Below are 13,934 nucleotides of genomic sequence, written 5' to 3'. Positions count from 1 at the left end.
GACTAACGGTCGTCCTGTAAGGCTAAAAATTTGTAGAGTGATAATTCATAGCACACCAAAGCTAAAAACCATGACCTGGCAGGCCTCAGCGGTGCACGTGTATCTACCAGGTGAATCGAAAAGTGCAAATTTAGGGGGTAAAATAAACTTTCTCCTGTAAGGTTTAAATTTAAGTATGTGTTTGAGTAAGTCATTTAGAAGAAATGTGTACAATGACAGGCGATTCTGAAGAGCATAAGACCTTGCCAGGCGAGGGGAAAGATTAGGGGATTTTATTAAAATTATTCTTTTTGCATCGAACAAATTTTTTTTAGGCTTTTTGAATCATTCCAAACAGAAAAGGTCCTTAGTTATTTTTCTCTTAAGTTAATAGTTTTTGTTATATAAGCGATTGAAAATTTTGAAAATTGCGAAATCGGCCATTTTTAACCCAAATCGGACATTTATCTAAAAATTTCAATATTGGCAAGGTACGCAGATATTCCTTAAACATTGATTGATGAAATCCCGAAGAGTTTTTTGCAATAAAATAACGAAAACCGCTTTGTTTTTTTAATTGCTAATCAAGCGGGCGCTACACTGTAGTATAATTGAGGACGTTTGAGCTTGCATAAATTCATTATCTCGAGAATGGGCAAATTTGAAGAGAAATCCTCAGACAGGTCGATTTTTATTTTTGAATTAGGACTTTTTGGTATATATATAATACTAGTGACGTCATCCATCTGGGCGTGATGACGTAATCGATTATTTTTTTAAATAAGAGTAGGTGTTGTGTGATAGCTCATTTGAAAGGTTATTTAATTCTCTATTCAGTAATATAAACATTAACATAATTATTTATACAGGGTGTACAAAAAAAATTTTTTCTTCTATTTGTCAAATTTAATCAAAGTTAATTTAATAAAAAAAATTTTTTTGTACATCCTGTATAAATAATTATGTTATTGTTTATATTAGTGAATAGAGAATTAAATAACCTTTCAAATGAGCTATCACACAACCCCTACTCTCATTTAAAAAAATCATCGATTACGTCATCACGCTCAGATGGATGACGTCACTAGTATTATATATATGCCAAAAAGTCCTAATTTAAAAATAAAAATCGACCTGTCTGAAGATTGCTCTTGAAATTTGCCAATTCTCGAGATAATGAATTTATGCCAACTCAAACGTCCTCACTTATACTACAGTGAAGCGTCCGCTTGATTAGCAATTAAAAAACAAAGGGGTTTCCGATATTGTATTGCAAAAAACTCTTTGGGATTTCATCAATCAATGTTTAAAGAATATCTACCTACCTTGGCAACTTTGAGATTTTTAGATAAATATCCGATTTGGGGTTAAAAATGGTCGATTTCGCAATTTTCAAAATTTTCAATCGCTTATATAACAAAAACTATTAACTTAAGAGAAAAATCACCAAAGACCTTTTCTGTTTGGAATGATTCAAAAAACTTAAAAAAAATTTGTTCGATGCAAAAAAAATAAATTTAGGAAAAACCCCTAATCTTTCCCCTCGCCTGGCAAGGTCTTATGCTCTTCAGAATCGCCTGTCATTTTACACATTTCTTTTAAATGACTTACTCAAACACATACTTAAATTTAAACCTTACAGGAGAAAGTTTATTTTACCCCCTAAATTTGCACTTTTCGATTCACCTGGTAGATACACGTGCACCGCTGAGGCCTGCCAGGTCATGGTTTTTAGCTTTGGTGTGCTATGAATTATCACTCTACAAATTTCTAGCCTTACAGGACGACCGTTAGTCAAAAGGTTCACTAGCTCTTAGACTATTACGGGAAAAGCAGAGGTGCACCATCCGTCAGATTTAAAACTACCAATTAGCTTCGATGCTGAATCTACCCGTTAATTATTAACATATTATTGTAACAACAAAACAGTTAAGTATTTTCTTTGTACAAATGATAATTTATAAACTGCCAAATTGTTTCTTTTATGTTCATTCTTACATTTGTATTTAAAGAAAAAAAAAGAAAAGAAAAAAAATCATTCGAATTTACAAGTAATGATTTGCCGCTTTCATACCTAATCTTGAGTAATGATAATAAGGTCATTAATAAGGTTAGTACAAACCAGATATTACCAATTTTCTGCATCAGTCTTTAATACGCATTAGCTATTGTCCAACAAAGCTGATTACAAACTTCTTTAAACGTTATTTTATTTCCTAATAACCAACATTTACAAAAAAAAAAACACAATTTTAACCCAAATTCGAGGAAAGAAAAGCTATTCACCGCAATTTCATGATAGTCTACTGTTTGTTTTAATTGTAAACGAGATGCAAAGAATGATAATTTATATTAAGTACTTTGTAAGACAAACACAAGTTGAACGTTAAAGAAAGCTTTCGTTATTACTGAAATGCTAAGCTTAAACATTTGCATTTTTAGGGTATAAGCGCTGATTCCGTTGTACTATGAGTTTGATCTAATCCGGATGTTGCTTTTTCCATTACCATTTAGTAATTCTTACCACAAAGTATTATAGTCTACGAGCCAGGGGATGTTGATTAAGGACTTTTATCCACTCCACACAGTACCTTGATGTTTTTTTTCGTTTTTTATGTATAGTTTGTTATTAATACATAATTTAATTGTTTAAGTGATTGTATCTCCCAAACTATTAGAGATACATATCTAATTTTACCAAAATGAAAATTGTTCCTTGTGAAAAATGAACAAAACATGGCGTTTGATAAACTTTGATCCGATTTTTCGAACCGGAGTTAAAACAAATTGCGTGAAAAGCAATGAACAATAGCCATCGATAGGTCTTTTCCAAGTATAACTTCATTCGTGCAATTAACTTTCAAAACTCCCGCATTTTTAGAGCTTCACGATACTTTATATCGATACTTTTAAGTATTGAGGATTGTATTGGTTATGCCAATGAAGTATCGTATCATGTATCGATATCCGTAATAATTTCTTATAAAAATATAGTATTGATATTGATTTCGATACGATATCGATACAATACTCGATAAAATGTCGACATAAAAAGTATTAAATTAACAAAAAAAAACGATTCTTTATTCATTTATTTACTATCTTTATTTAAAAAATTGCTTAAAATATTCAAGAAATAGGATCAATTACATTGTAGCCACACAAATATTATCATGTATCATATCTCTTTATCCATCTGTTCACACAAATGAGTTATTTGATATACTTATTTTTTAAAGAGCATCTTTTATTCGTTAGGACCAGCGCTGCTTCAGAAAAAATCCGCTCGACTGGTACGGACATGGCTTAGACACACAAAATATCCCTAGCCAATCGAGATAAAACGGGGAAAACGCTACTACATATATGTATACGATTTCCACCATAATAAAATATTTGTGTCTGATCCAGGTCTTGGAGATTGCAAGTAGTTTTTAATTTCCTTTTTAAAAACATCGATATTATCTGATGATTTTAAAAATAAAATATCGAAATTAATTGACTTGTTGGGTTCATCGTCCTTCTCTCCTGCACTAGGCAAGACTGTATGTCCTTCTCTCTTGCACTAGGCAAGCCTTTATGTCCTTCTCTCTTGCAACTGTATAGGTAATAGGCCTTATGCAGCACTCACGTAGCCTTTTATTTTTTTCTGGATATCGATATTCTCAATATATCGAGGCCAACGTATCGACAATAAAGAGTATTATATTGATTTCAGATAATGAGTAACGTCTCGACATTAATATTGCTATGGTACGTATTGTATCGGTATCGTATTGATTTTCGATACAATATCAATACAATATCAATATTTTTATCGAATACCGTGAAGCTTTACTTATTTTATAAAGAATTTTTTCAGCTTTACAAAAACTTTGCAAAATTACTTTACCTTTATTAATAAAAAAGTTAACAATTAAACATTACAAACTTCACTAAATAGTTGTGAATTAGTTTGTTTATAAGTTATTTAAATAAAACTAAGATGTAAATTTTGAAAATCCGGCCAATGAAAGTTATAGAAGAACTGAAGACCAACATTTTAGCTTTGATAAATGTTTCATGTTTTATAATACATATATTAATTTTTGATCAAGATATAGGACTTTTAATACCACTCTCTGTGGCGCACGGTCAGCCCGCGTAAACTCCGGTTCTAACAATCCGATCAAGGTTTACTAAACGCCATCTTCTTTATGTTTTCAAAAGAAACAATTTTCATTCTGATAAAATCAAATATCAATACAATTAACTTGATAATAACAAATTATCTGACGGGTTTTCAGCCTAGTACCCTCGAAAAAATTGAATCTACGCCCTAAAAAACATGAAAAAAAAAACGTCAAGGTAGTAGCCCAGTAAATGAACGGGAAATTCGGCGACACCGTGTAATTTTCAGGGACAACTCCGAATTGCATGAAAATTTGGATTTAGGTTCTACTTACCCTCCACTTCAAAGTTGAAATTGTGCCGTTAGCTGCTTTTACTTGGGGGGTGACAGTCACCCCTTCTCGGGGGTGAAAAAACATACGTTCAAGATAAGGCCGGAAATGGATAAATTGACTGATTTTAAGCAACTTTTGTTCTATAGAGTTTTTTTACGTAAGACAATACTTTTCGAATTATTTGCCATTGAAAATGTTGATTTTTCGACAAAAAAACTACGTTTTCAGACGGTTTTTCGCAAATAACTCTAAAAGTAAATATTTTCTCGAAAAAAATATCCTTAGCAAAAGTGTAGCTTATAAAAAACCCAAAAAAATGGTGTATCTGTAAAGTCTATCAATCAAATAAAAACAAAGTTGTAGCTCATGAAAAATACGTTCTGATTCGTAATCCAAATCGAATATTTCAAGGTGAAATCACCGAAAAATTAAGCACTTTTCGGGAAAAACCAATTTAAACTTTTTTAAAGTGTTTATAAAAAGCTTTGTTTTAATTGTTAACAAAAGGTTTAGCATTAAAAATAAGCGAGTTACGCTCAAAATAAAGTTGACCCTCTTTTTTTTTGTAAAACATCATGAAAATCTCTTCTTTACAAACAATTTACTTACCTATCTATTTTTTATATGATCTGTCAGTCTCACCGGTTTAAAGTGTTTATTTTTGATAGGGTTATAATTGAGAAAGCCTGAATGGGTCACTAATCACGAGTGTATGCAAATTTTGAACAGCCATATCTTAACCAATTTTTGTCTTACGGAGAAACAAAATGAAACTAGCATATTTATAATAGCAAAATCTACCTTTTTTTACTCTTTAAGATTTTTCTTATCACTAATACTTTTTAAGTTATTTTGAAAAATGAAATTTTTCAAAAATTTTTAGAAAAAATTTTTTTACTATAAAACCAAATGTTTTCAAAAATAAGCACTTCAAACCAATCAAACTTACAGATCATATAAACAATTCACATACAGTTAAAATATATGGTAAAGCCAAACGATTAATTTCATTTAGGGTGCTAAATAGAGGGAGGTTTTCACGATTTTTTTTACCAAAAAACGGGCCAACTTTTTTTTCAGTGTAACTCGTTTATTTTTGATGCTGTAAACTTTTGTAAAAAACAAATAATAAGATTTTTTCGATACTTTAAAAATGTTAATAAGGTTTTCCCGAAAAATGCTTCTTTCTTCGGTGATTTCGCGTTGAATTATTCGATTTGGAATTAGACGAATAAGAACGTATTTTTCATGAACTACAACTTTCCTTCTACTTAATTTGTAGACTTTACTGGTACACCATTTTTTAGTTTTTTTTTATAGGCTACACTTTTGCTGAAAATATTTTTTCGATAAAATATTTACTTTTTGAGTTATTTGGGGAAAACGGTCTAAAAACGTAGTCTTTTTGTCGAAAAATCAACATTTTAAATCGCGAATAACTCCGAAAAGTATTGATTTACGTAAAAACTTTATAGAACAAAAGGTGCTTAAATTAAGTCAATTTATCCATTTCCGGCCTTATTTTAAACACGCGTTTTCACCCCACGAGAAGGGGTAAATATCACCCCCAAGTAAAAGCAACCAACGGCACAAGTTCAACTTTGAAGTGGAGGATAAGTAGAACCTAAATCCAAATTTTCATGCAATTCGGAGTTGCCCCTGGAAATTACACTCAAAAACGATCATTTATTGGGCTATAGGAGGAGACAAAAAATACTCAACCGCCCCTGGCTCCTAGACTATTGTCTTTTATCTTTTATATTTCAGTTGAAAAAAGGAGACAACAAAACATTTATAATTCAACCACTGAATTTTTAAATAGTTTGACTCTTAATACCTCATTTTACCTTGGGTTTTATTTGCACCCTCGGCACAGTGAATACTTTCGTCATGTTAATATTTTATTCAGGTCAATTGCTGGATTAATAATAATTATTGTTCACTTTGATAAAAGAAATCCATAACTAGTGCGTGATTATCCGTTCAGAAGTTATGATTAGTATAAGTTAAGTTTGCGATGAAGTATCATGCGTCCTTTTCTATACGTTCTGTTTCAGGTTTAAAATACGACTTTTAAATCATGTTTCTTGACGCTTCTAAGTTATTTTCCCCTTTTGTTTGCTCACTGACATTGATTACTTTATTATCTAAAAAGTCTTGTAATATAATTCTTAATTCTTAAATATTAATAAGTAATCTTGCCCGACTACTGTACGGATTTCAAATGGATCTGACACTTTATCTCTGCATTTTACTTTTGATATGGTATTTTTAAACTGCTATTGATTAAGACTACGTGTATAATTTTTCTATTACGTTATATTTAAAAAGGATATTTTTTTGTTTCTCAATCCTTCGAGTCGTAAGCTCTGTGGAAGTCAACAAAGGTAATAACAAAATTTTTTGGTTTTGATTTAGCATGTAATCACTGACTTTTCGTTATGAAGTTTTCCGCACAGGACCTTGATGTTCTAAAGAGCCAAAGCTTGTTTGGTTCTCGTCCAGTTATTAATTTAAAATGAAATTCTGCTCTATTTAGTAGCAGCCTAGATAAGGGTCTGGAGGGATTTATCTCCTTTTTGAACGATGAATAAGTTCTATTATCCAATCAGAGGGTAAAGTTTCTGATTCCCTTATATTAAGAATAATTTACAGAGTCAAGATCGCCGAATTTCCCCATTTCAGCCAAAATACAATTTTCACCTCCAGATTTGTCGTTTCATATCACGTATAGTTTCCATGATTTCATCTAAAGATTTCATACACTAGAAGTCTAAAATATCAATCGAGGCTACAGCAATATTAATATGATATGGGATGAAAAAAATCTCCAAAAGCTTCAGTACAGGATTGATCGTTAAGGTTTAATTTACTGTTAAGTCCTCTAATATGTAACGTTTGACGATTAAATTTTTTGAGCTGTGATTTAAAAGCCTGATAGAATTCACGAGTATGGTGTCTTTTGAAATTATCTTCAATTTAACTGGATCGACCTTTGCTGAACATTCTCAGTTGATTTCAATGTTTTGATGTCACCTTGTTCATCTTCAAAACGTTTTCATAAGGATGATTTTTACTATTTCTAGCATTATTTTTGTTCTTTCTGTGCCTGGTAGTGTTTCTGCCGCATATGTCATTATTGGTCTAATGACTGTTTTGTAAATTCTGCCTTTCATTTTCCGACATTTGTTTCATTCAGGCATTCTGTAGCTCTCTCTGTTGTGAAGTTGGGGGTTGCTGGACGAAGACACTACCCCGAACACACAAACTTAAACTTTTTTTCAGAAACTTTATTCTTATATAATTAAATGTACAATTACATTACGTTGACCTTGAGATAGGTCGCGGATAACCCATTTCTCGGTAACTAGATCCCCTGACTAGCGCGACAGAGTGCAACGAACACAAAAGATGTCTCAGGTACTCGACCTTCCTATTTATATCTGTTATAGTTAAAAACAGTGCCAATATGTATTACCATATATGGTTATACTATACGTATTTCAAGAATGGCGTGTGCTTTCTTTGCAGTCTTTCAAATGAGTTCAATACTTTGAACTTTGCTACTATCATAATAATTTATACAAATTGCAATTATAATATTATGACCTTATTTTTATAACAAATAAATTAGGAAAATTACGTGAGGGTTGTCGTGTACCATCACACTGTTTGCTCTATTCACTTAATTTTCCACTTCTGTTTCGAGCTTTCCGTAGCTAGATAGTGTGATGCCTAGATATTTAAACTCAATCACTTGTTATGTCTATTATCTGACCCTCCAGCTCTTCTGAACATAATTTTATGGCGGTTATATTAAATTGGTAAAGAATGCGCTATAAATCATCTTCACTTTCGAGAGATTGGTATTGCGTCGTCTGCATAGCAGATTATTTAAGTTGCTTTTTTCTCCCATTTGGTCTACTTTCGTTCAACCACCGATGTTTAGATTTGTTATTTGAGTAAATTGTTTTAGAATAATTCAATTATTAAGTACACTTCTTAATTTTTACTTCTTCTTCTTCTTCTTCTTCTTCTTCTTGATGTCTATCCGTGACGAATGTTGGCGATCATCATGGCAATATTCACATTATCTGAAGCAACGCGGAAAAGCTGCACAGATGTTGTGTTGAACCATGTTCTGAGGTTCTTTAACCAGGATGTTCTTCTTCTTCCTGGACCTCGCTTTCCAAATATTTTTCCGTGCAGGATGGCTTATAGGAGGGCATATCTGGATTAATTTAGCATAATGTGTCCAAAGTATTCCAACTTTCGAGATTTGATGGTGGTCAGTACCTCTCGGTTCTTCCCCATTCTTCTAAGGACCTCCTCATTTGTGACTCGATCAGTCCATGTGATTTTAAGAATTCTCCGATATAGCCACATCTCAAATGCTTCCAACTTTCGGCACATATCCTCGTTCAAGGTCCATGATTCAACGCCATAAAAAAGGACAGAGAAGACGTAACATCTCAACATTCTTACTTTTATACCAAGAGAAAGGTTGTGGCTCTTGAAAAACGCGCCCATACGGTTGAAGATTAATCTAGCTTTTCCGATGCGCGCTCTTATCTCTTGGTTGTTGATCCATTCTTCATTTATTATGGTGCCGAGGTAGTTGTAGTGCCTCACTCTTTCTACAGGGGTTTGGTTGATATAGAGTTAACCTTCTGTTATCTTTTTCTTGCTGACGATCATAAGCTTTGTTTTCTTTACGTTTATATTGAGTCCATATTGTTGACTATAATACGTGATTTTGTTCATGAGGACTTGTAGGTCTTCTAAGTTGTCCGCAAATACTATGGTGTCATCTGCATACCTGATGTTATTTAGCCGGTACCCGTTTAGTAGACCAGTTTCGTGCAAAGCTTCGATAAATATTCTTTCAGAGTAAAGATTGAAAATTAGGGGGGACAAAATGCAGCCCTGCCTCACTCGACGCATGATTTTCACATATTCGGTGTGTTCACCGTCAACTCTGAGGTTTGCAGTCTGATTCCAGTAAAGGTTTCTAATTATTTTCAGATCTTGGTTGTTACCTTAATTTTTACTTAGTAAATTCTAAATGGTAATGGAATTAATATTTAACATTTAACCCTTTAATACAATAACAGCCTCGTTTTACGTATATCACAAACACCAATTTGATCCCATAAGATTAAAGAAATAATAACAAAAACTTACAGTTTGACTATTAATATTATCGCTACAATAATAATTAGTATTATAATGAAGATTATGATGTAGATTAGTTTCTGAAAAAAAAACAAACGAAAAAATAAAATAAAAATAATAAAAAACACAGACTAAAAATAAACAGCATACATACATAAAAAAGACAAATCATAAAGCTTGCTGGCTAAATTATAGGGAATATTAGGGAAAACTACACTCTCGTGCACAGAGCTCATTTCTTAATTTTGAATTTTATTGTAATTTTTTTGAAATTATATGGCCGACACGTGCATATTCGTTAAAAATATTTGACGACTGAAAATTTTCTATATTAAAAAAAAATAGCAAGTTCAGTTACGGAACGAAATTTAATGTATTTTGCACAATAAATTTGAAATGTTTTTGGTAAAAAAATCTCATTTTAGCGATAGCTTGACATTCGACAAGCGATATAAGTTTGAAATCTAGTACATAGTGTAACGAAAGAGTTAATTTCGACCGATCTCAAATAACGGTTCCAACTAAGCATACTCTAGAGCTAGAGTCTAGAGAGTTCCGCCGACGAACAGCCGACGCGTACGAGAAGCGGCTAGGCCATGCGACGACTAGAGATGAAGGGATCACTTACAATTTTTCTAGAAATAACCTATTTGTGTATATAAGGAGCAATATTGTTAGTTTAAGGTAGTTAATAAAATAAAATCAAACTGCAAACTTCAAATAAATAGTCTTATATAAATTCGAACCCTTAGTTTTGTTTAAAGAACGTTACAATAGTTAAGATTTGAGAATTTAATTATTGTAAAACTTATTCGTACGTAGTAACGGAAAAAGCGGATATAACTATTGTTTGAAAATGAGCTTAGCGAACACACTGTTACTGGACACGTGGAATAGTCCGAACGTTCTGCAAACGATACAGAAAAACTCACATCATATCATAATCGATCATGAACCGTTAGAAAACATTCAACACTGAACGTAACGACCGCTTCATTTTATCAAGGTCGTTAAGAAACCGTTCCTTTAATGCAGTTCAAGTGAAACAACAACTCTATGAGGTCCTAGCAGTAAATATTGGTGAAATAATATCAAGGAGACATAAGGAAAGGATCTTGACCACAGTTATCTTAGCCTCATGTTCATACGAGTATGTGAGAGCTGGATATTCCACATATCATATGTGGGACTCACAGGACAGAACTCACTTTAGATATCTTTTTACCGCGCTCTTTCCCTTCGAAGGTTGACAATAAAATTGGTAAAACAACCGCTCTGAAGATCTCGGTCGATATTTTGCCGAGTCAACGTCGCAAGTTCTTGACCCAAGCATTGTGCCTTCTTCCTATTGACCTTTTCCAATGAATTTTTCCTTCAATGATCAACCCAAGTATTTCCAATCTGCCTCCCCTTAATACATGCCCAATGAATGTCAGTTTACGCTATTTCGTCGTTGGCATCAGTAATATAAGAGTTGTCAGAGGCGTAGCTACCGCCGTAGCAGCCGTATCAATTATACGGGGCCCCCGACTTTCAGGGGCCCCCAGCGCGGCACGTCGAAACAAAATTTTACTTACAAAAATTGAAGAAAGTGTTCTACAATTATTTCACTATTAAAATGCTTTGAAACAGTGTATGTTGTTTGGATATCAACATTTTGGTGTAGTGGATTCTTTATCTACACATATATAAATCATATTTATCTATTACCTATCCTCTGCTCCATAAGAACAAAGCCTTTTTGTTTTCAAGCTACCTCTCATTGTCAATTCCGTTGGCTGTGTGTGAGTTATTGTATTAATGCCAAATTGCAATTTTTGTAATCGCTTTATTTTAGAATATTTGAAACAGTATGTATTGTTTGGGTATATTTTCGTATAATCTGTTCTTTATCTATAATTGTATTTATGTATATCTACACTTCTCCAAGAAATTAACGCACCACCTTAAAAATTGGCCATTTTTAATTTCTCATATTTCCTAAACCTATTTTCCGATTTAAGTGATTTTTTTAATATGTTATAGCCGTATTCTCGAACAATATGGTTGTATTAATATTGTTGCCAGACAGGTAAATTGTCATTGTGTACCGGCTGTATACCAATCGAACTGTCATTTTTTCTCAAAGTTCCCGTCACCCTGTGGAATATTATAGCATTTATAAAATACTGAAATTAAAACCCAACTATATCCTCACGTTTCCTTAACATTCTGTTTTTCGATTCATTCGCTTATGTTGGATAATAAAGAAGTTGGATAATAAAGAAGTTAGGTATGTAATACTTTAACAACTAGCCTTATTTTTGATCAATACAGGATGTTTTTAAAGAAGTATGGCAAACTTTAAGGGTTAATTCTGCATGAAAAAATAATGATAGTTTGTTTTATAAACGTATGTCCGAGATAGGGGATGTTGAGATTTATCTTACAAACTGACGATTTATTTATTGCTCTAAAACCGGTTGATATATGCAAATGAAATTTGGTGGGTTCTAACAGGTATTTATTGTGCATATTTTAACATACAATTAAGAATTTTATGTTCACCATTGGCGCACGTAAGGGTCATATTACCCGTATACGCGCCAATGGTGAATATTAAATTCCTAATTGTATATCAAAAATGCACAATAACTACCTCTTAAAACTCACCAAATTTTACTTGCATATTTTAACCGGTGTTAGGGCAATAAATAAAGCGTCAAATTGTAAGAAAAATTTTAACACCCCCTATCTCGGAGACGAAGCATTTGCAGACATACGTTTATAAAGCAAACACAAACTGTCATTATTTTTTCATGCAGAATTATCCCTTAAGGGGCCCACAAATTGCGTTATTGTTCAACAGTTTTGTTCGATGAGCAAGTCTGTTCGAACAAAAATGACGCAAAACGGAAAGTGTGTGGGTTGAAAACTGTCGTTCTTGCTCGCTTGCAAAAATGATGCAATAATCATTTTTGTTCGAACAGACCTGCTCGTCGAAGAAAAAAAGTTAACAAAACTGTCGAGCAAGAACGCAATTTATGGGCCGCTTTAGAGTTTGCCATACTTATTTAAAAACATCCTGTATTGATGAAAAACAAGGCTAGTTGTTAAAGTACCTAACTTTTTTATTATCCAACATAAGAATGAATGAATCAAAAAACAGAATGTTAATAAAACATGAGGCTATAATTATGTAGTTGGGTTTTAATTTCAGTATTTTATAAATTCTAAAATATGCCACAGGGTAACGCGAACTTTGGGAGAGAAAATCACAGTTTGATTGGTACACCCAGTATACAATGACAATTAACTGTCTAGCAACAATATTATTACAGCGATATTGTTAAAGAATAAGGCTATAACACATTAAAAAAATCACTTAAATAGAACAACAGGTTTAGGAAATTCGAGACATCAAAATTGACCCATTTTTAAGGTGATACGTTAATTTCTTGGAGAAGTGTATTTGCTTGCCGCTCACCGTTATACCATAAGAACAGAGCTTCTTTGTTTAAGCTCATTTTCAATGTCCATTCATCCTTGAATTGAAAAAACTGAATATGTTTTAAAACAATGAGTCTCGACAATTCAAATCTATTTTTCTAGTTTGGTTTAGAAGTTTATTAGGTTTATTATTATTTATATTTGGGTGTTATATGCAGAACTTATTAGTATTTTATTATCTTTTATTTTGTACTAATATTGACGATTTATGTAATTTCAGTAAACTGTATTTGTTTTTTTTTACTTTTTGTAAGCTTTGTCCATAAAATTGTAAAATTTTCAGTGACAATAAAACATATTTCTATTCTATTCTATACAAGCCTTTTTGCTTCTTTTGTCGCGGGGGAAAAGGGCTTCGCGACAAACTTTGATATGGGGCCCCCGTGGAGCAAGCTACGCCACTTTGTACTGATACCAACCCAGTTTTTAAAGTTCTACCTTCCATCGAAGGTTGGATATCAACATGGCAATTCTTATTTTATTCACAGCAGCTCTAAATAGTTAGAGCTCAGACTAAACCATCCCCTTAGATTTCATAACTAGGAGGTTCGTCTTCTTCCTACATCTCTTTTACCTTTTTTACCCTCTGTAATCAAACGCAGCAGACTTTAACGAGGACCTCTTACTATTTGAACGAAATATTAAAACTTCATATTAACGAAACGAAATATTAACCCCATCGAGGACTTCAATATTGCTTATTTTGTCTACCCTTGATATTCATAGCATTCTAACACCAACGCTCAAAAGCTTCAAATTTATTTATCTCTAATTGCTTCAATGTCCAATCCTCGGATCAGTAGAGCAAAGTTGTAAAAACGTAGAAGCGCAATAACATTATCCTTA

At 32.6% G+C, this 13,934-nt stretch overlaps 1 protein-coding gene across 5 annotated transcripts in view; it reads right to left on the bottom strand.

Moving 5' to 3' along the window:
* LOC114332176 (syntaxin-1A) overlaps positions 1 to 13,934 on the bottom strand; it is an 850,840-nt gene that overhangs the window by 67,529 nt on the left and 769,377 nt on the right. The window contains exon 9 of one of the 5 annotated variants that reach the window (XR_007697295.1): positions 9,609 to 9,679. The exons of the other annotated variants lie outside the window; for them this stretch is intronic. The gene's annotated coding sequence lies outside the window, so the exon portion shown is untranslated. The remainder of the gene's footprint in view (positions 1 to 9,608; positions 9,680 to 13,934) is intronic. 5 annotated transcript variants of the gene reach the window in all.

This window comes from Diabrotica virgifera, chromosome 3 (genome assembly GCF_917563875.1).
Source record: "Diabrotica virgifera virgifera chromosome 3, PGI_DIABVI_V3a".
Lineage (NCBI taxonomy): Eukaryota > Metazoa > Arthropoda > Insecta > Coleoptera > Chrysomelidae > Diabrotica > Diabrotica virgifera.
This window is presented reverse-complemented; position numbering and strand designations above follow the sequence as displayed.